The 24243-nt window shown below is 37.9% G+C and overlaps 1 non-coding gene and 1 pseudogene across 1 annotated transcript; both read left to right on the top strand.

Annotated features, from left to right (window-relative positions):
* The first annotated feature begins 14299 nt into the window (after positions 1 to 14299).
* On the top strand, positions 14300 to 14409 carry LOC115801967 (U6 spliceosomal RNA). Its single transcript, XR_004022344.1, has one exon. It is a non-coding gene; the product is annotated as a U6 spliceosomal RNA (small nuclear RNA).
* A 6504-nt stretch (positions 14410 to 20913) lies between these two features.
* On the top strand, positions 20914 to 22672 carry LOC111171505 (putative ATP-dependent RNA helicase DDX10 pseudogene; annotated as a pseudogene).
* The last annotated feature ends 1571 nt before the right edge of the window (positions 22673 to 24243 follow it).

Below are 24243 nucleotides of genomic sequence, written 5' to 3'. Positions count from 1 at the left end.
ATCCTTGCATTCCAGGAATAAATTCTCCTTGATTATGGTATATTATCCTTATATTGTGCTATTGAATTTGTTTTGTACTGGAGCAAGCAAGGAACCTGGGTGTATGTGATACAGCCTCAGGCAGGGGTGTGTCAAAAGCCTGGGTCTGTCTAGTTATTCTGGCATTGGTCCTAGTCTGGCATTGGTCCTAGTCAGGAGCCAGGGTTCATAGGGGCGAATTGGTATCCTGGGGCCATAGGAGCTTCCTAGGACCATGGGAGCCCATCGGGAGTCTGTTGCCATGGGAGCCTCCCAAGGCCATGGAAGCCAGCCAGTGCTGGGGTGAGTTGAGATCCTGGTTGGCAAGAGTCTACTAAGACCCTGGTGCCAGGAGAGCCACTCATTGCTGGGATGGGCCAGGAGCCTAGGTTTACAGGACCTTGCTGGGATCCTGGGGCCCCAGTGTCACCCAGGCCGTGGAAACTTGCTGGGAGCCTGTAATTGCTGGAGACCTCCAGCATCCTAGTGTTGTGAGACTCACATGTGGCCAAAGGAGCAGGCAATTGCCAGTGAAAGTTGGGGGCCTTGGTTCATGGTAGCTTGCAGGGAGCCACCTAATGCCATGGGAGTTGGCATGATGTTGGGGTGGGCTAGCTTTGGGGTCCATGGTGAAGTAGATGCTCACTTTCCTCTCCTTCCTCTATGGGATGGGTGTCTCTCTCTGCACTGGGCTATCCTGGCTTGGGGGGTAGTTATTGGGGGTAATGTGAATCTATCTTTCTTACCCTCCTCAATGCATCTTTTCTTATTTCTGTGCCTCATCTGGGTGCTATAATCTCTTGCCTGGGATCCTTAACTATTGTGAATTATTTTTACACATGGATAATTTTCTAAATTGATGTTGGGGGGCTGCCTGGGAAGACAAATAAGCACTAGAAACTCCTATGCCACTGTTTTGCTGATGTCACTCCTCAAGCAATTCTTAAGGAAGAAAAAAATTGTGAAATGTTATCAAGACTTATAAAACTATTGCTGTTAGTGATGTAAATGATGGGAGGACTATAAAATGAAAGGACAAATATAAGCAACATAAATATTAAGAACATAAATATAGTAGTGCATTCTGGAAAGTTAAGAAAAATGAGGTTAGGAGGGCTTCCCTGGTGGCGCAGTGGTTGAGAGTCCGCCAGCCGATGCAGAGGACATGGGGTCGTGCCCCGGTCCGGGAAGATCCCACATGTTGCAGAGCGGCTGGGCCCGTGAGCCATGGCCAGTGAGCCTGCGTGTCCAGAGCCTGTGCTCCGCAACGGGAGAGGCCACAACAGTGAGAGGCCCGCGTACCGCAAAAAAGAAAACAAAAAAGAAAAATGAGGTTAGATGAATGTGATATTTTTCTATATGTTAATATTTAAATACTTGAAGGTATATTTAAGACCAAGTGTTTATGCTTTTCAGTGGGTCAAGATAAAGTAGAACACCCATCATTCAGTTAGCCTTCTTCCAAATTACACATAGAAACCAGAGGCATTGACATAATTAAATTATCTTGGGAAATGTAAAACAATCAGTATACTGCTTCAAATGTGATCAGCAGTGATCACACAAGCAAGTGTAAGCATCTTTTTAATACTTGAAAAACTCATTTATTTCACCCATTACAAATAGAAATATTTACAAATATTTAAGGGGAAAGTGTCTTTTCAAAATTATGCAACACATCTAAGATTCATTGTCCTTTAAGACCTATACATAAATGAACTAGATTTTTACAAATACATGAATGCATTTTTATCTTTTAAATGACTAATAAGCTGTGACAAACCACTTGGAAGGAGGAGACAAAATAGAGATAGAAAAATAATAAATGTTTATGAATAAAGGATAGATGTTATGTTCAATAATTAATTGTAGATAAACAGTTGAGAAATAAAGACTGAAATGGAAATTAGGATAGCATATTCTGACCTCTGTTAACCATTGAAAACCTACCATACAAGCATATTTTCCATTTCTTATTTTAATTCTTCATCTGTAAATGCATCAGAAGATGACTACGTAAGAGCATTGCAATACAAATCAGGGCACTAGATCGCAGCTCATCTACCAACCAGCCCTGGGAGCCTGGTCAAGCACCTAAACCTCTCTCAGCTTTCTTTCCTGCAGTCCTTTTAATTCAACATCTATTTCTTGACAGTGTATGGACTAGATTCTCAGATAACACAGAACACTTGCTGTCAAGAAAGTTCCAGGGCTTCCCTGGTGGCGCAGTGGTTGAGAGTCCGCCTGCCGATGCAGGCGACGCGGGTTCGTGCCCCGGTATGGGAAGATCACACATGCCGCTGAGTGACTGGGCCCATGAGCCATGGCCGCTGAGACTGCGCGTCCAGAGCCTGTGCTCCGGGATGGGAGAGGCCACAGCAGTGAGAGGCCCGCGTACCGCAAAAGAAAAAAAAAAAAAGAAAGTTCCAGTTCATTTAAGGGGAAGATGAGGATATTATATGCCTACCTGTAAAGAGACTTTGATCAAACTTCCCATCAGCTGTTACTGCGGGTAAATATTTTTCTCAATATAATGATTCATGCTCTGGACACTCATATGGCCAACAAAATTGTTAAGAATCACTCCCATTATCTCAGGAAAAATACTTCACCTCTCCAATTTTCAATCACCTGATCTATAGAGTAGTCATGATGATAACTATCTTGTTCTCTTGTAAGAACTAAAACAAGCAAGAATCTGTATATAAAGTACACAGAATATTGTCTGCTACCAAATATAACAGATTTTATTACTAATATTTCTTCATCATCATCATCACCACCATCACCACGATCCTCATCATCACAACTATTCTTTTCTTTGAGTCAAATTCGGTTGATGAAACTTGCTAATCCAAGATAATTATTGAATCATCTAACAAAATCTTGGTTCTGCCAATGAACAGCAGTGTGACATTGGGCATGTTATTTACCTACTGATTACTTTACTGTGTCTCAGTTTTCTTGTTTTCAAAATAAGGATGGTAATATCATTTACCACATAGAATTGATGGAAATGTTAAATGAGATAGAGTTTTCTCTTGCTATTTGAAAGTACAGCATTTCTACGAAAACTTCAGAAGTTTAAATGGCATAAAAGGAAGAAGCAATTACCTTAGGGCACGTCTTGCTAATGCATGCAAAAAATAAATTGAGATAAAGCACAGATGCTCACAGACACAGTTCAAAGATGTGGCAGCTTGATGCTGAGAAGCAGAGTATAGTTCCTCAGGAAAGAGCTTGGGGGTGCCCCTCTCACCACTGGAACATGTGCTGCCTCTATAAGGGCTCACTGCAAAACAAACGCTGGATGCTGGTTTTGCTTTACACCTTTTTTCATAAAGTGAAAATGCTCTTCGGGTTTATTTTGTTAGCGAAAACAGGTACTAATGTAGGTCTTGTAAAAGTGAAATAGAGTGAACTTCCTGAAAAGTGGAGGATACTGTAATACTTATTACTGACCACAGTTTCAAACACATTGTAAGTGTTCAGGAAAGGTATTTTATTATTACAAATATTGATATTAAATGTGTTCCTTTCTTCCTTCATTTATTCTTTTTTGAAAAATAGTAAAAACAATGGTAGTCATTACTATTAATAGTGACAGTATATTTATTAGCAGCATGAATTGCTGAAACTTCTTAAGGAAGGGACATGGAATTAATAGTAGTCATTAAGTGAGGTCATGAAAATGGTTACTGTAATCTGAAGATGGGAGAGGTACGCTTAGGTTGAGTTGGCCCTTTATTACTGATGAGGAATTTCTTACCAAACTGATGAGGATATTCTACCAGGAAGAGTATACTTTCCTCAGAAAATGACCCCCTAAGATGGACAGACTGTAGGTTACTTAATGAGAGACCTAGAAATGTCAGGTGGGAGGGTGGGAGAAAATCTGAGGATTTTGAAAAGCAATCAGTGAAAAAAAAGTGACAGTTCATGCTGGATGGAGAAGAAAGTAATACTGTCTGTACAGTGAGGAAATAGAAAGTATTTCTGGGAAGTAAAAATCCACTGATGATATTAGGCAGCTGTGTGGAGCCTGGGAGACTGCAAAGAGTGTCAAGACCATCAACATGAATAAATTGGAGGTCAGGAGATCATTGTGCTCATCAGTCAGTGTCACTGGTGATGAATGTTTCCAGGGGAAAGGTCAGGTGATGAGCGGGGACTAGAGTATTCTAGGGAACAGTGCTCTTCTGTTAAACAGGAGGCTCTTGGAATACTGACACGTGATCATTAAACCTGTCACATCAATGAACAAGGACCAAAATCAAATCAGAGTGGAGACTCTAAGAATTTTGATAAACTGAAAAAACTAGATCAAAATTACATGCCTTTCTACTGAACTATTACTTTTAGATATTTATGTAAAAATGCCAATTGCTATTTTATAACATACCACTATTTAAAAAAAAAGTAGGTACTTGATATCTAAAAACATGCAAAGTAAGCCAACTTTTTGTTTTCTTTTCTTATTGTTCAGATATTTCTAATGAAAGCAAGCTTGTAAAGCCATAACCAGTCAATCTCAAGTCAAGAGCTCTGCTAACAAAAGACAATGCCAGGAATTAAGCAAGGCTCAGTTTTGAATGGCCGCCTATTACTTGTGGGAATGGGACTGACAATTTATGCAGTCAGAGTGGATGTATTAACTCATTTTTAGATCAAGTGCAAATACAGTATCAGGCCAGGTATGATGAGCAGAATGGGCTGGAATCACACAGATTCATTTTTAAGAATTGTTATGTGTGTGACTGAGTGTACATTATTTAATTTTTCAGAGGCACAGTTTCTAAAACTGAAGAATGGGCACAATAATGTACTTCAGATTTGTTATTATAAATAAGTAAAATAATGTGTATATAATATCTAGTAAAGTGAGAGGCATCAGTTACGTCAGCAATAAATGACTATGTGTTTGATTATATGTATGTGTATGTCACAAAATTTGGCCTTATTTTAAATCTTAATACTGACTTGATGCATGAAATTCATTCTTTCAAAGAATATATATTGAGTCTCAGATACTGTTTAGGTGCCAGAGACATAGCAGTGACCCAAATAGCCAAAGTCTCAACCTCATAGACTTTATATTCTAGTGAGAGGGAGGCAGATGATAGACAAGTACTAACACAGTGTGTGTGACAATGCTAATCAAGGTCCAGGAGCTGCAAGTGCTGTCGGGGCAAAGGTGGGAAGGACTGTAAATTTAGAAATATGTGATAAATTGTGGATTTTAGAGGGAATGGCCAACAGTGAAAAGATAAACTATGTGTAAAACATGGAGATGAGCAAAGGAGCTGTGTAGGTAACAGGAGGAGCACATTTCAGGAAGAGGGAAGAATTTGTGTAAAGCCTTTGAGTCGGGATATGCAAGGAGAAGAGCGTGGCTGAAGGAGAATGAGCAAGGATGACTATAGGAGGGAAAGGGGCAGAGGCGCAGCAGTGACTGGATCATACAGGACTTTGGAGACCATTTGGGGGGCTTTGCTTTGTACTCTGAGGAATATGAGAAAACTTTGGAAATTACCAGTAAAGGAGTGACAGGAATTGACTGAATGTTCCAGTTACTCTTTTAAGTATGTTTCCAGGAATCTCTATTTTAAAATTCCCACAATACCCAGTGAAGAAGTTGCTGTTCTTATTGCCACTGTTCAAGCAAGGAAATGGAGGCTCAGGGACGTTAGGTAATTGACTAAGGCCATGTGTTTAGTTTGTGGTTGAGCTGGGTTTCAAATCCAAGCAGATTCAGCCACACATCCTGCTTTATTTTTGGTTTTCTTCACTTTCAGTTGTGTCCATCCTATTCCTTGCTGTGTCTAGTCTACAAGTTTGTTCTGTAATAGTGTTTTATGTTAATTTCTTCTACTTTATAGCCTCTATTGTCAACCCATTTCCTCATTTTAGCACCTTATTGTGAAGGGCTTATTTATATATTTTAGATTAGAATCTTAACAAGTTCCAAACTTTAATTAAACACTCTTTAGGAAAGGTACAATTTTCTTTGGGTTGTCTTTTAGCTCTTCCAGACTATATTTTTTCTTGGTCCTTTTTATGCCATTTTTCTTTACTTTCTCTCTTCTTTCCTTCTCTCCCTCCATTTCTTCTTCTTCCTCCCTCCCTTCCTTCCTTCCTTCTTCTCTCCTTCTCTTCCTTCCTTCTTCCAACTTCCTAACTTTTTAAACTTCCTATCTCTTTTTTTTCTGATTTAATTAAGGTACTTCTCATGTTTTATGGCATTTGTCCTTCTATATTTTTGGTTATACACCTCTCTCCCCTTTTTCTCCTGTTTATTCATCCTAAGACAATGTCCAACTAATTTGATGTTGCTTACCCAACCAAAGAATGTCTCCAGCAACAAGCACTTAGAAGCTTATTAGAAATGCATCACACAAGCTTTGTGTTAAGATTTATATTTTTGCTGGATCCACAGGTGATTCATAGATACATAAATGTCTGAGAAGCATGTTTCCTGCATAGGATTTGTCAGCCATACTCACTGTCCACTGGCCTTTTAGGTAGAAGCTGTTTCTCAGATTAAGAGTTTCAGAAAAGTTCAATTTCAAAGATAAATCTGATAGCCATTATCAAAAAGAAATTTATCTGATGTCACCAATATAGCAGAGTAGACAATCCAGCCTCCATTCTCCTCAAAGATCAACAATGACACAGCTATCCATAAATGAAAATAATTCTTACAGAGCCCAAATATCCATTTTAAGCAACAGAGTGAGACAAAAAAAACTCTGAGAATAACCACACCAAAAGGGAAGGAAGAATGAAACAATAACAGATGTAGAAAATTCTGAAGACTCCACAAATAACTAATAGAAAAATTCAGTAAAGTTTTTGGGTATGAAATGAAAATACAAAAGTCAGATGCATTTCTATACACTAACAATGAACTATCTGAAAAAGATATAAAGATAATAGTTCCATTTACATTAGCATAAAAAACTATAAAAATTTAGGAATATATTTAACCAAAGAAATGAAAGATCTGTATACTGAATCCTATAAGACACTGATGAAGCAAACTGAAGGAGACACAAATAAATTAAAATATATCCTAAGTACATGGGCCAGAAGAATTAATATTGTTCAAATGTACATAATACCCAAGCCATCTATAGATTCAATGCAATCTCTATAAAAATTCCAATGTAATTTTTCACAGAAATAGAAAAAAGAATACTAAAATTTTTATGGAATCACAAAAGACCCCAAATAACCAAAGCAATCCCGAGAAAGAAGAATAAAGCTGGAGGCAGCACACACTCTGATTTTAAACTATATTACAAAGCTGCAGTAATCAAAACAGTATGGCACTGGCATAAAAACAGACACATTGACCAGTGGAACAGATTTTAGAAATAAACCCATTCATACATACTGAACAAATATTGAGAAGGGAGACAAGACTACTCAATGGGGAAAGGATAGTCTCTAATAAATGGTTTGAGGAAAATTGATTATTCCCATGCAAAAGTATGAAATTGGACCACTGTCTTACACCATTCACAAAAGTTAACTCAAAATACATTAAGGACTTAAACATAAGACCTGAAGCCATAAAACTCTTATAAGAAAATATAAGGAAAAAGCTCCTTGAATTGTTCTTAGCAATAACTTTTGTATGTGACACCAAAAGCTCAATCCACAAAAGCTAAAATAAACAAGTGGGATTACATCAAACTAATAAGTACAACAAAAGAAACAACAATGTGACAAGGCAACCTATGGAATGTGTGAAAATATTTACAAATCATACATCTGATAAGGGATTAATATACAAATTATATAAGGAACTCATATAACTCAATATTTCATCAAATAATTGGATTAAAAAATGATAGGTGGGCTTCCCTGGTGGCACAGTGGTTGAGAGTCCACCTGCCAGTGCAGGGGACACAGGGTCGTGCCCCAGTCCGGGAGGATTCCCACATGCCACGGAGCAGCTGGGCCCGTGAGTCATGGCCGCTGAGCCTGTGCGTCCGGAGCCTGTGCTCCGCAGTGAGAGAGGCCACGGCAGTGAGAGGCCCGTGTACTGCAAATAAATAAATAAATAAATAAATGATAGGTTACCTGAATAGACATTTTTCCAAAGAAGTCATACAAGTTGTCAACAAGTATATGAAAAGGTGATAAACATCACTAATCTCAGGAAAATGCAAATCAAAACCACAACGAAATGTCACTTTACACCAGTTAGAAAAGACAAGTGACAATAAAAATTCACAAGGCTGTGGAGAAAAGGGAACACCTGAGCACTGTTGGTGGTAATGTAAATTAGTACAGTCAAGATGGAAAACACTATGGAGTTTCCTCAAAATCTTAAAAGTAAAACTACAAAATGATTCAGCAATCCTATGGATGGTATGTATCCCAGGGAAATGAAATAACAACAACAACAAAATGTTAATTATATGAGGTGAGGAATGCATTAAATAACCTTATTGTGGTAAATATTACTCAATATATACATGTTTCAAATCATCATATTGTACACCTTAAATTTACACAATGTTATATGTCCATTATATCTCAAAAAAACTAGGAAGACAATAAGAAATTTAACTAAAGGAGCCATGCTAAATAAAAGTGGGATCATTTTCTACCCCCATTCGCTCATTTTGTTCACATAGAAACATGAATTTTATGTTACACTCCACAGCTTGCACTAACTCTGGAATGCTTTTGGGTTTTGCTTCCCTATATCTTTTTTTTTTCTTTTCTGGATATGCAGGTTTCAAAGATCCAATGAGCCGCAGTTAGTTCCTACCTCTCATTTTCCTTCTTATCCTGATTTTGTAAGTGGAAGTCACTAAATATTCTTAGAATGAGACGTATTAAAGGGAAGGAAGAATGCTATATTCTATCCTTCTCACAAAGTGTATCCAGTTCTTCAGTCTCTGAGACAAGGGCAGAAAATGAAGGAAAAATAGCATCTCCTCCCCTCCTTTTAGCCCAGTGGGTTTACTCCATTTCTGATGGCAAACAATGCATTGGAAACCAGCTGTGCTTCTTAGGTCACCGCTATAATTAGAAAATCTTTCCAGATTCTGGCAAAACAAAACTCTGAGAATTAGTTTTCAGTGTTCTCATGAGATGCAGAGAAGTTAAAATACCTGCCTAAATTTCTAAGTGATATAGGCAAGAGCCAAAATGATTATACACATGTGCACACACACACACACACCCCACAGACACACATACACACACAGAATGAGTTCCATCTCATGCCTTTATACTAACATGCTCTACATGATTTAAGCGAAATCTGAGGAATACCAACATGAGTACTGTCCAACGACATTAGTATCATTCTCCATTTCATATTTCACTGCTGTTTTTGCAGCTGATGTGGTGCCACATCTTCTAATTACATTCCCAGGTCTCAGTCACTGCGAATATCTATAGATCACCTTCTTTTCCTAAATCGTGGCCTCTGTGTGGTTAAAACTGCTGCCCTCTCCCTTAAGTCCCAGCTGTTTGGATCCTGCTGTGAGAGATTGTGAGCGACTGGGTGCTGGACAGCTGCAACGTCAAGTTAAAAAGAAAAGACCAGCACATGTCTTTGCTACTGAAATCCTTGGTTTGTTCACGTGTTGCATATGAGCACAGAGAATACGTATCTCTCGTTCCTAAAGATTTGAATGTCTTATTTTTATCTCATTTTGTGGGACCGTACACTTACAGAGTGTGGAGCAGCATTCATCTTATAAAGTCAGAAATGTTCCTGGTTTAATCTAAAATAATTTAATTGCATTCATTTTATGTAAATTTCTAAGCCAAATAAAATTATTCATAGATATGAGTCCAGTTCTGTGTTTTCTAGGCCACCATTACTTGCCTTTTGCATACAGTATCTTACTGTGAGTTCTGTAAGTCTTATAGATCTTGAAACATTCAAGGACTAGAAATAGCAGATGAGAACTTGGGAGGCATTATAACAGCTAAGTCATTATTTTACTTGGACAATTTAACTTAGTCAAACCAAATAGTAACATAAGATGAAACCCATGTGTATTCAATTGCCAAAATGTCTGTTTATTTTAAACAGCTTTTATTTCCTTTAATAACACTTCTGGAATATCACTTATAGCATATTCACTTTTTTAACTGCACTATTTTTAGTTTTGAATGTCCTGAAGATATTATAACTAATTAGTCCTCTGAGCATATTGATTAAATTCATTTACATTTCATAGATCTAAAGATCTAAAGAAAGAAAAAAATATTGGTGGAAGGTTATTTAAGAATACTGCACAGAGAAAATGAACAAAAATGAAAACAGTTAAAAATAATCAAATGCTCAATGTACACTGTTACTGCCAAACAATTTTAATACATTTTAGGAGAAATCATTCTGTTCTTAAAACTGTGCCTACAGATATTTTTCTCCCTTCAGTAATTATCTTTTATAGTCCCATCAATTTAACATGGTGAATATGTTAATATTACTAACTTATCCTAGGCTTGCCCATTATGCATGAACTATATCTAAAAGGGATCAGATCTGCAAAAATCTCATCCTCAGACCTTTTTATAAATTATGAAGTGTTATGGATCAATTCAACAAGCACTTAAGGTTAATTAATGAATCCAACAATGATGATGCAGTGGGAATTATATGCCAGGCATGTTTGTTAGACTCTAGAGAGTCAGAAATGAAATGGCCATTAATCTGAGCTCACTGACAACTGAATGAGATAAGAATGTTATGGTATTGAGGTAGCAAGGCATAAATATTTTTTATTGTGCATAAATCTGGGACTGTGATACATACAAAGAGGTATTTATTTATTTATTTATTTATTTATTACCTATGGGTAGTTTACAATCCCAAAGGGTAAATTAAATTTGTGACTTATTTGAAGAAAATTGAATTTTCCTCCCTAGTAGATCCTCTCTCCCTACTGAAGGGGAAGAAAACCATATTTCCAAGACATAGTCAGTAAATTGGTGTCATTTTTGTTGTTTTGCCTCACAATGTCAGTATTTTTGAAGCTATTCTTAAAGAATAGATGGTAAATGGTTTAAAGGGGGAAAATCATATTAGTTTGCTGGCTTTGTTTTTTATGGGAAGACAATGATCTTACTGCATTTTGGTGTGGTTATCCGTCAGATAAATTTAATCCCCTGTTGAAGAGCTCGTCTTTTTTTTTTTTTTTTTCCCCGCAGTACGCGGGCCTCTCACTATTGTGGCTTCTCCCGTTGCGGAGCACAGGCTCCGGACGCGCAGGCTCAGCGGCCATGGCTCACGGGTCCAGCTGCTCCGCGGCATGTGGGATCCTCCCGGACCGGGTCACGAACCCGTGTCCCCTGCATCAGCAGGTGGACTCTCAACCACTGCGCCACCAGGGAAGCCCGAAGAGCTCTTTCTTTAAAGGGGTTTGGTATTTCTGGTATCAATGATCAGCAAAAGATATGGGACTTCATTCACTTTCTATTGTTGTTGTGACAAATTACCACAAATTTTGTGGCCTAAAAAAACAGAAATTGATTATCTTAACTGTTCTAGAAGTACAATGTCAGAAATGGGTCTTAGTGAGCTAAAATCAACGTGTCAGCAGGGCTGCATTTCTTCTGAAAGTTTTAAGGGATATCTGGTCCTTGCTTTTTCCAATCTAGAGACGGCTGCCTTTCTTACTTTGTGGCCACTTCCTCCAACTTCAAAGCCAACAACACAGTATATTAAAATCTCTCTCTGACTCTGATTTCTTCTTCTGCCTCTCTCTTTTATTTTAAAGAATCTTCTTGTGATTACCTTGAGCCCACCTAGATAATACAGGATAATATCTTGATCTTTCAGTAAGTAAAGATTAGTAAAATTAATTACATTTGCAACTTAATTGTCCACTGCCTTGTAACCCAACATATTCAGAGGATCTAGGGATTAGGATACAAACATCTTTGGGAATCCTAATTCTGCCTACCACAATGGTTTGACCAAGAACTTCTGGGTTCCCTTCTCTTGGATATGAATTTCAACTGGTTTTGGCAGAATCTCAAGTACTCCTGTATAACCACCAGCAAAGGTAGTTATAGAGGTGTAGAGCATGATATATGAACCAGGTAAAAGGGTCCCTGTCTGGATCATGAAGTGAAGAGGAGTTAAACTTATCTTGATACTATCTTGAACTATTTACCTTTTTTTCATTCCTGAACCCTTAGGCAAAGCATTGTCTTCCTTCTTCCTCATAGTACTGGTCAAGTTTGCAGTTAGTAAGAGAACAATTATGAGTCCAAATTTGGGCCTTAAGAAGACAGCAGTACCTTGATGCCTAAGTGGTGTTTAGTTACCAAGGAATAGGTCATTCTTGGGGAATAATCTTTGAGACTATGAGTACCAACATTAATCTACAAGTGCCATTGTTCATCTCTTGTTTTTATTGGAGAAGGTTGGCTTGATTTTTATTATGGCATCTTTCTTTACATGGAGTAGTACAAAAACTGGGCAAATGTGATTTAAAAAACAACTAACTTAGTATAGAAAGCCCCATAAAGCAATGATTTCAAAGTACTGTGAAGTGAGGGTAAAGAAGCTTTGTGGCAAGAAAGATACTCAGTGTGGACATCTCTAATGTTTCTCTTTTCAGCTCTATTCATGGATATACTTACTTGATGCACTGACATGACTATCATGGTCATTGAGTCATTGTTCCCAACTCCTCACTTGATTCCCTATATTAGAATTGTGTATCCATGTCCTTTGTCATATGACTATGTAGTACTTCCTTGTGTGACAGAATGTGTGTTGCTGTACTGTTGATGTTGGACTTGGCCATTTTACTTACTTTCACTGATGGCATGTGGATGGGATTGGCAGTATGGGGGATATGTACCTACACTTTAAGAGCCCCTGCATGTTTCTGATTATTTTCCTGGCTCCTGGACTTTCCATGAGACATATGTGCTCCAGCTAGCCTCTGGTCTGAAGAGAGTGAATGACATATGGAACAGACCTGAGCTCCACCCACACTCTGCAGCTCATCCCTTGCAGACATGTAGTCATATGAGCAAAAAAAAAAAAGTTTGTTTCATTAGTCACTGGGATTTTGAGGTTATTTGTTATGAACTATTATGAAAGGCCATATTCAATTGCTACAGTATCCAAAATTGTACTGAAAATTTTTGTTGACTGTATCATGTTGTTCTCAGTTACAAAAATCTACATGAATCTCTTGACTCCACAGTTTTCCTCAAATTCCATATATAATCAGTCAACCGGGTCCAATAAATTAACCCTATTAAATTTCTCCATAATTTTTCTTTACTCACTGATCATATGTCACTGCTTTAGTTCACGTCAGCATTATTTCTCTCCTTGGTAATAGGAGAGGTAACAGCACCAGCATCTTAGATGCCTCCATCTCAAGCTTTCCAATCCATTCTTCACAATGATCTAGAGTAACTTTCGTAAAATGAGAGTGTAAGAGTGCCAGACTTCTGAATAGAATATGTAACTGTCTCTCTATTCCTTATACAATGAAGGGCAAATGCATTGTGGTGGCATGCTCAGCCCTTCATCATCTGATTTCTGCTTAGCCGACTACCATGTCATTCTCCCACCTATATCCTATGCCTGATATAAGTCCCTCAGAAGTCCAATCTGAAATGTCTTGGTATGTCATATATTAGTCTCAGTTTGGTCTTTTTTTTTTTAGTCCCTCAGAAATCCAATCTGAAGTGCCTTGATATGTCATATATTAGTCTCAGTTTGGTCTATTTTTTTAAAGATAAAATTTCTTTGTTAGGAATGAATTGACTTCATGTTTTCATAATGATCAATTTGGCATGCTCTAAGACTCAGAGCTAACAGAAGTCCTTACATTAGTAAAATATTTCCTGACTTTCTCTCTCCAGGCAAAATCTGATGCTCCATTCTTGGCTCTTATAAACCCTTGCACAGACCATTACTATAGCACTTATATTATTGTATTAGAACAGACAGCATATCTATAGCCACTATAAAATAGTGAGCTGTTATTCTTTATGATCCTAGTCACCTAAACAGTGTCTAATAGATTGCTTTATGCATTCATTTTCTTATTCATTAAAAAAATGTTAATGAGGACTCTGTCTAATAGGTGATGGTTTAGGCGCTGGGAATAAACAGTGAATGAAATGAACAACATATTTCTACTACTTCTGTAGCTACAGTGTGCAAGCACAGTATTAAACATATTACATATATTACCTGATTTACTTCTCTTAAACATTCTGAAAATTATATAGCACCCTTACTCCACATGTAAAGACACTAAAACTCAGAGTCATCCTCCCTTTGGCAACACATACACTAAAATTGGAACAATACAGAGAAGATTAACATGGCCCCTGTGCAAGGATGACATGCAAATTTGTGAAGCATTCCATATTTTTACTGTCATACAAGTGGAGTAAGTCACAAAGAGAAAAACAAATATTGTATATTAATGCATGTATGTGGAACCTGAAAAAATTGGTGTAGATGAACTTATTTACAAAGCAGAAATAGAGACACTGACATACAGAACAAACATATGGATACCAAGGGGGAAAGGGGGTGGTGGGATGAATTGGGAGATGGGAATTGACATATATACACTCTTGATACTATGTATAAAATAGATAACTAATGAAAACCTACTGCGTAGCTCAGGAAACTCTAGTCAGTGCTCTGTGGTGACCTAAATGAGAAGAACATCCACAAAAGAGGGGATATATGTATACATACAGCTAATTCACTTTGCTGTACAGTATAAACTAACACAATATTGTAAAACAACTATACTCCAATAAAATAAATAAATAAGTAAAAGCTTGAGCCTAAGAAGAGCTAGTGATGTGATTCCTCCATTTTTTTTTCCTCACCTAGTGTGGGCCGGTAATTGAGCTTTGTGGATGCTACAGTGACTGTGAAAGACACATTTCAATTATTTGTTGCTGTGTTACAACTCCAGGATACAGGGACTTAAACAGCCATTTTACCTTTACTCTCAATTTTGTGGGAAAGGAATTTGGATGGTTCATCTCTGATGCACATGGTGATAGTTATGGCTGGAAGATCCACTTCCAAATGGCTTCATCTCTCATGTTTGTTGCCTTGGTTCACCTTGCCAGCTCTCCCTCTCCTCTCCTCTCCCTTCTTCTCCTCTCTTCTCCTCTCCTTTCTTCTCTTCTCCTCTCCTCTCCTCTCTTCTCTTCGTTCCTCTCCACTCCTCTCCTCTTCATTCCTCTCCTCTCCTCTCCTCTTTTTTCCTCTCCCTGCCTCTCTCTCTTTTTCATTCCTTCTTCCCCTCTTTCCCCCAACCCTCTTTCTCATCCCCTCTCCCTCACTCTCATTCTCTCCCTCTGAGGTTTCTCAAGCTCTAGGTCTCTCCCCACTGCTTGAACTTTTCAAAGCATCGTCATTTTTGACTACATAAATCATGTAAAACAGATTTATTTCTATCAGGCATGTCTCAACTTCAATGTTAAAACCTCAGAGAAGTCTTCCATGAACAACCAATCTAGGATAAGTCATCCACTATCAATTTTTTCATCCAGTATGAATTCTCTGCAAAACATTAATCAATATCTTATATATTTATTTATTTATTCCCCATAATTTCCATTTATTTATTCACTCATGTATTCAATAAATATTTATTGAGCACATACATATATCAACAGCTATTATAGACATTTAGCAAACATCATTAGGAAAAAAAAAGAAAAGCCACTAAGATTCCTGATGGCATGGAATGTGTACTCCATAAGAGCAGGAATCTAGCCTGTCTTCCTCACCATTGTATATCCAGAGCCTAGAAAAATGCCTGACATGTAATATATGCTCAATAAACGTTCTTGATTGACCAAATGAGCAAAAGTGGGGCTGTTATAAAAGGGGACAGGAGGAATCTTAGAGTAGTATGAGAGACACAACCAGGGGAACTCATTATCATTTGAAGATCATGGGAGAGCTCCTTGCAGAGGTGATACTTAAGCTGAGAATCAGAAGATGGGTTGAAGTTAGTGACAATAGCAACATCAGTGGAGGCAGGACTTCACCAGAGTGATCTACATCCCAGTGATAGAAGTTAGATCTGAGATTCAAAGAAAAGTAGAGAATAATGGGAAGGAATATGCAATTTTCTCTTTTGGGGATTGAAGCTAGGATTTATATTAATTTTTATAGTAATTTTGAACTCTTAGCTCTTGAAACCATATATTATAATTATATACATAGAAAGATGGATTTTGTAACCTCCAGAGTACATTGACTTTTCAATGGTTGCTCTTGAAATTGATGCTCCCAAGTGCTAAACTTGTTTTTGAATTAAATTGAATATTTATTTCAAATTAAATATCTAGTAATCCTCTTTATTGTTTGTTTGTTTTTTGCGGTACGCGGGCCTCTCACTGTTGTGGCTTCTCCCGTTGCGGAGCACAAGCTCCAGATGCGCAGGCTCAGCAGCCATGGCTCACGGGCCTAGCCGTGAGCATGTAGGATCTTCCCAGACCGAGGCACGAACCCGTGTCCCCTGCACTGGCAGGCGGACTCTCAACCACTGCGCCACCAGGGAAGCCCTAGTAATCCTCTTTTAATCATAGATTCAAAATGTATTGGAATTTACTTAAGTAAATATTATTACCTGGAGGGTATGTGTTTCAAGCCCCTCTTTACCACCAAGCTTCTTTCATCAATTGTCTATTCATAGCTTCTTTATTTGATTCTCATAAGTCCTGCAAGGTCTCACTGACTCTAAGATTCCAACTTCCACCCTGCTCTTGGGATATCTCCTGTTTTAAAGATATGACAATTACTTCTACTCTGCTCTTTCAGGGTGATAGGGGAAAGTGCTGTTTCAAGATTTATCCCCATTTGGTTTTGCCTCACATAACATCTCACTACAGTAACTTTCAGTTTCAGAAATAAGTAAGTTCATCTATAAATTACAAAGCCACAAGGAAATATATAATATTTATAAATTTGATATGTACTCAAATATTGAGATACATTCATGAGAAGGTTATTCTTCATAGAATAATACACAAATCAAAAATTAAAACCAGAAGTTTAAACAAAATAAAACCATATGTTATGATGTGTGATCTCATCAGATCTGTGCCCCTCCACCATTAGGTGGAGTCACTAAACCTATTCTCCCGATGTTTCATTTTACAAGAGTCTTGTATTAAGGTAGCACTGGACTCTTACTGACCCCTCACTTCCCTGGAAGATAGTAATCTAGAAATTTAGGGAGTAGAAACTAGGTAGGCAGAGCTCAACATATTACCCATTCAGTTTTAATCTGGCCTCCAAGAAGCTTGTATTCTGGCCTGTTTTTGTCCCCAGTGGTTAAGTTTATTGGTAAAGGCTCCTTCCACGTGGAGGAAGCAGTGCTACCTGTGACAAGGTGAGCCCTGATCCTGGGGAGCTGCATTTTGTTATCACACAGTGAGCTGTGCTCTCCATCAATTATATGAGTTATATTTTTATCTCCATAGGATAAACTTCTTCATATATCTCTTAACTGGTTCAGAATTTGAGTGGGAGATAGGAGACCCTTCAGATGTTAATATTGTAGGAACAATGTAGGAAGTAAATGGGAGCATATGTTACAAAAATGCACAGAACTGGGCTCCTTGTTTTTTTTTTGCCATTAAAAATTTTTTTGTTCTTGGGTAAATCATTTAAACTCCCTGAAACTCTGTTTTCAATCATTAAACTGAGGGGAATGGACTATATTAATGTTTTTCAGACCCTAAAGTACCTACCATCCCCAGAGAGGTAGAAGAGGGCTCAGTGGAGGAGAAGCAACTTTGGAGTTCCCACATCTGCTTTATCAAGGTCAGCTCTATTTCTAGAAAATATTGAGCTTCCCAGTAAGACTTTGCAATGAAATATTTGAAAACAATTCCATTAGATGATTTCCATTATTTCTTCCATCTCTGACACAGTGTTGCCACATGTAAAATGACCAGGCAATGACTTGGTATAACAGGAATTATGCAGGCTTGGACACAAAGATCAGCCTAAGTTTGGATCTTGACTGTAACATACACAATGACATTCGACAAGACACACAACAGAGTTCTTGGATGGATGGATGGATAGATAGATGTATAGACAGATAGATAAATAGATAGATACGCCATTGTTATTTTATGTGGGGAATTCCTGAAACCACAGAGAGTATTCAATAATTGCTAAGGCATTCTTACCCTCTCCCTTTCCATTTTTCAAAGGGAAAGCCTTTCAATAATAACATGAAATATTTATATGATGCTTTAAACCATTTTTACACATGGCCTTGTCTCATTTGCATCACATGATTCTCTAGTATAAGTCTACATTAATTTCCTCCTTTTTAAAGAGAGTAAACTAGCTCAGCAGTCTGCTCAAGGTCATGCAGCTACTAAATGGCAGGCTTAGGGTTTGAACCTGGTCTCTCCAATATTGAATCTGTCCTAGTGCCCGTGGACTAATAAGCCAGCTCTGAATGAGTCATAACATATTCAGTTTCACCTATCCTCATCACTTTTTATGGTTCAGATGCCCAATGCGACTCCTGTAAAATGAAATTGGCAATTGTTTATGGCACTGGCAGTGGGTTGTTATGTCAGCTCATCTACTGAGGCAGCCATTGTGAAATAACGTGCGGTGACCCCTCAGTGTGAAGACTAGCACCTGTGTCATACTTGTCATTGTTCAGCATTAATATCTGCCCTGCTACTCCTTCAATACACTTTCCAAGTATCCACCACAATGTATTTGTTCTCAAAGCGACTTGACTTCCAAGTTTGAAAAAATTGTATGCTGACTTCTGATGTTTAAACACGATGCTTGACTTTTCAATCCAGGTAAGATACTGTTGAAAACAAATAGCATTTCAAACAAGAGTTTTGGATAGCCAAGCTGTTGTTATCTCTTAAAAGATGCTGCGTGGAGACAATTTTTGTTGACGTGGTTACGATAAGCCAAATTCCACAGAAAATATAACCCAATTCTATCATTTTTTCCCAATTTCTGTCCATGTAACAGTAACTATTTTCTAGGCTAAAAAGCAAAGCAAGCAATGGAGCTTTGCCTCTGTAATGATATTTTTACTGTAGGCCTGCTATGAATATAGTTCCTAAAGTTTCTTTGAACTTACCCCAAATTCCAACTAATTCCCTCACCCTTCTGACTCTTTCCATTCTACTTTCTCAAGCAACTCATGAAAAACAACTCATAAACAGATAAACAACAATAACAACAACAGCAACAAACTCAGCAGTGCATATATACAGGGTTAGGAGGAAAATTAATGAGGATTATATACAACTTATTACCTTTTAAATGTGTGGTATTCATTGATGCCTCTCTTCCTTTCACAGCGCACATCTAGTCCTAAATCATGTACTGTCACCTTAACCTTAAAAGGATATCCAGAATTTGATCCAGTCTCATCACCTCCTCGTGATTGGCCACATCCCTTTTCACTGATTATTTCAGTCATTCCTAACTGACTTTTCTACATTTGTCTTTATCAACAAAGTCTCATCCCAACACAACAGCCCAGGTGATATGATGTAAACCAGATACTGTCTTTCTTTTGTTCTAAACCCTGCAGTGACTGCCCTTCTCACTCAATCTAATACCCCCAATTCTTACAATGAGCTATGAAGCCTTATAAATTCTGGCTTCTTGTTAGCTTTCTCCCCATTCTCTCCCTTGTTTCTTCTACTCCAGGCACACTGACCTCCTTGTTCTGCATACACACCAGGCCCAGGCATCTCCCACCAGGGGCCTTTTATTTTAACTGCCTTTACTTGGAAAGCCCTTCTCTGAGATCTCAGGGCACCCCTGTCCTTCTTCTACAGGTCTTTAATTAAATGTTATCATTCTAGTGAGGATTTCTCTAACCATTCAAAAATAGCACGTTGGTACTCTTTATCCCCCATACCTACTTTATTTTTATTCTGAGTCCAGAATAACATGTAACATATTTTGCTCATTATTTTGTTTATTTTCTGCTTTTCCCATCTAGAAGGTTAGCTCCACAAAGACAGGACTGTAGCTTGTATTAGTCTGTGCTTTATCCTCAACCCCTAAACCAATGCCTGGTGCTTGCTGGGTATCTATTTGGTATTTATTGAATGAATAGCTCTCCCTTATATTTGCTCTGCAGATTGAGCCCTGATCAGTACAAAGAAACTGGGTCTCTGTCCTGCATCATCTGCAGGATCTAGTTTGGTCACATGATTTCTAGCAAGATTAGCTGTGTAACTTTGCACAAGCCAATCAGCTTTATTTCCCTTTTTTTCTTTAAATGAGAAAATTTACGTGCAAGTCACTAGTAACTGTGAAATTTAAGTGAGACAATGTGTATCAAAATAAGGTTTTAGGGACTTCCCTGGTGGCGCAGCGGTTGAGAGTCCGCCTGCCGATGCAGGGTACGCGGGTTCGTGCTCCGGTCCGGGAAGATCCCACATGCCGCGGAGCGGCTGGGCCCGTGAGCCATGGCCGCTGAGTCTGCGCGTCCAGAGCCTGTGCTCCACAACGGGAGAGGCCTTCCAGAGGACACCTCCAGTTCCACAGGAGGTGGAACTGAGAAGTGGTGAAAGAAAAGAAACACATTTATTAAAATGAGAAAGATTAGCAAAAAATAACCTGACCCAAGTTCAAAACTCTTTCCATGCTACTTCACAGAATATCCAGTACTGAATTCATTTTCCACTTTGAAATCCCCTTTTATAACCACTGTAGCTTACGCATTCTCCTAGGTTATGATTACATGGGCTCTTCCAGAGTGTGCTTTGGGGATCTGCCTAATCCAATCTATGGGTAGGTTCTCTGATATTTCTCTCCTCTTTATGGAAGAGGAATCTAAGCCACAGGAAATTCAAATATCTTGCCTCAGGCCACACGGGTGGGATATGCAGGGCCAGAATCTTAATTCAAATGGTGAATTTCCAGAACTTATATTCTACCAGGAACATAGAGAGATGAGTAAGAAATTCCCCAGACACATAAACTAAGTATTTAGTGGAATGAAAATAGAATTAAATTGATAATTTTGATATAATTGTTATTGATGATTGGACTGCCCACTGCATATAATAAAAGTCTTGGAATTCAGTAGATTCTAAAAACAAAATGTTGGTTTAAGGAAGAATGGTTTGGTTTTAACACATAGCTTATCTGAAGTATTCATACTCCCTCCACCCAACCCCCCCCCAAAAATAAAACCTTGTAGATATTTGATTATGTTTTACACTTTTTTGACAAAAATCATACATGTATGTTTATATATATATATATATATATATATATATATATATATATATATAAAGTTCATGAAAAAGCAAAATACATCACCCCTGTCACTTTGAAACAGAATTACATAGATTGTGAGCTGCAGTAAGAAAGAAGTGGGATATATTCCTTTTTGAGAAGCCACCTAAAGAAGAAGCACATTACATTTTTCTTCAGTTGCAAAGAAGTTTGGTATTTGTACCAAGATCTGCCAGCTATTGGTCTTCCTGATATTTCTATCCTTGCCCTCCATGTGTGACAGCAGCAGTGAGGAGAATGGAAGTTACTATAATGAATTTGCCTTCAAGAGATCTGCAATACTCCTTGCTGCTGATATTACAGCCAGGGGGCTGGATTCCTGGCTGTGAATTGGGTTCTTGGGTTTGTCCATAGGACACCAACACATAAAACTTGTAGGTACAAAGAGAATGGTGACACTTTATTAATTTTGCTTCCCTCAGAAGGAAGAGAGGTGGTACAGCAGCTTCTCCAGAAGAAAGTGCCTATGAAGAAAATCAATATAAATCCAGAATAAAACTTTTAGACATCCAGAAAAATAATGGAATTTTTTTAGCCCCAAGATTCAAAAGAAAGAGCTCAAAGGTGTTTTGTTCTCTGCATACATTCAGTATATCTAATGAAGGATAAAATGTATTTAATGTGGGCATGTTACCTATGCCTGAATGTGCCTGTCTCTTAGTCTTGCTGTGTCACCATGGGTAAAATTTCTTCAGAAAATTCAGAAACAACCCACCAAAGAACTGGTAGTAAGTCAAGATAATAAAGTAATTGAGCCAAGAGCTCCCTCCCTCACCAATGATGAGGTGGAAGAATTTAGAGCTTACTTCAATGAGAAAATGTTCATCCTTCAAAAAGGTGGGAAAAGACCAGAAGGGGCAGAGTAGAGACTGGTTAATTGCATTAATCATGAAGAAGAAAAAAAGAAGATGAATAAAAAAGAAAAAAGAAATTGGGAAAAGCAAAAGGATCTCAAGCTCAATTGGTCTCTAACACTGATGAGGTACAGAAGATCAAGGATATTTCTATGCAGTTCTTGGATGGAAATGATGAGGAGGAGGAAGAAGGACTTGATGCTGATTTCTTTAAGGTGAAATGTGCTTGGGTTGGACCTTAAAGAGAATAAAACATTACAGAAGGAAGAACCTTCTAAATCCAGTGTCAAGAAAAAAGTGACCATAGCTACAGAAGCAAAAAAAAATTACTGGAGAGAAATATGTATGGTTTATATGTATGATTTTATATATAGAATGTATTGAATAAGTATATACATATATGTATATGTTTAGTACTTCCACTGCATATATAATATTGCCAAGAAATTTTTTTAAGTCACAAAAATTTATTATTTATTCAATTCACATTTACTCATATTACTTTCCTAGGGAACTTTATCTGTATAAATGACTTGATTCAAAATAACTTCCTAACTTCAGTGTAGTTACTGTGTGTAATGTCTGAAAATATCTCAAGGGAGTTGTTAAATTTCTATAATCAAAAATGTAAGTGCAGCATGAAGAGTACACATTTCATAGAAATATGGAGCTGAAAAAGAATCTTAATATATAGGTGGTCTCTTTTCGGCTGAAAGAATAGAGACACAGAAAGGTTAAGTGACCTCACCAGCATCACACAGAGTACGGATTCCCAAAGGAGTGCTCAGACCATGTCACTTCTCCATTAATTCTCCTGTGAATCATTTTATGGCTTGAAGACTCCCCATGCAATAAAAGTTTATTGGCCATGTGTCAGGAACTTTGCTAGGTGCTGGAGTAACAGCGATTTATGAGACATAGCCTGTGCCCTAAAGGATATCATAATCTAATGGTAAAGATAGGCAAAAAACATGGTATAGAGTCTAATAAGTAAAAGACATACAGAATAGGGACACATAATGCAGCCTAGAGAGGTCAGAGAAAAGGCTTTGGAAAGAGTGACCTCTAATCTGAATCTTAAAAGATAAGTAGAGGTAGAAGTTTTCCAGGTAGACTGGGGGAGTGGAGGAAGGAGGAGGCCTATGCCTAGGAAGGGATAGCTAGGCAAAGATAAACATAAGCAAAAGCAGTGTGATATATTGGGGAGGGATTGAGGTATAGAGAAAATATAAGCAATTCATTGCTGCTGGAGTATGAAAGGTATAAAGGAAGATAGCAGGAAGTAAGTCTGCATGAGTAGGTCCAAACCTTACAATGCCTGGTAAACCATATTTAGAAAATGTGGAGTAAAGGTAGGATTTTCAATAGAATTGTCACAGTTGGGTTTGTATTTACAGAACACTGAAACCAGCATAATCGAAAGACTGAAGAATGAAAGCAGAGAGATTAGCTAGGGAATTAGTGCAATAATCCAGTTTTGAGATTTGGGGGACATGACTAGGGCAGAAAGACTGATATGAAAGCAGAGGAGTGATAGACAGACAGATAGATATAGACAGATATAAATGGATATAATATACACATAATGTGAAATATGTCTTTATTTCATATATATATTGGATGTGAAATATTTAGGACTTGGTAAATAACTGAAAGTGGTGGCTGAAGGTAAAAGAAAAGTGAAAACGACAGCTAAGTTCTCGAGAGATGACAGAGTTAAGCAACTCAAATGGTACAGAATTAAGTGGAGATTTAATTGGCACATAGTCAATATATAGAGCTTGGGGTATATTCAGGTGAAGGAGTCCAGCAGAATTTAATGTAGATATATGAAGGTGACTTGAGCAATCCATATGAGTGTGATTAGCATGAAACTATGTAATTGGATGCCCTTGTCATGGGAAAGCATATGAGTAATAAGAGCATAATGGGTAGAGGAAAAGGAGAGGGTAGACAAGACCAGAAAGGTATCTTCAAAGGTATGAAGAGGGCAGGAGAGAATGATGTTACAGAATCAAACAGAAACAGCATTTCAAGATGGAAGGAATTGCCAATTAA

This window comes from Delphinapterus leucas, chromosome 5 (assembly GCF_059928025.1).
Source record: "Delphinapterus leucas isolate spDelLeu-1000000601 "Yukka" chromosome 5, BTC_Dleu_Yukka2, whole genome shotgun sequence".
Taxonomy (NCBI): domain Eukaryota; kingdom Metazoa; phylum Chordata; class Mammalia; order Artiodactyla; family Monodontidae; genus Delphinapterus; species Delphinapterus leucas.
This window is presented reverse-complemented; position numbering and strand designations above follow the sequence as displayed.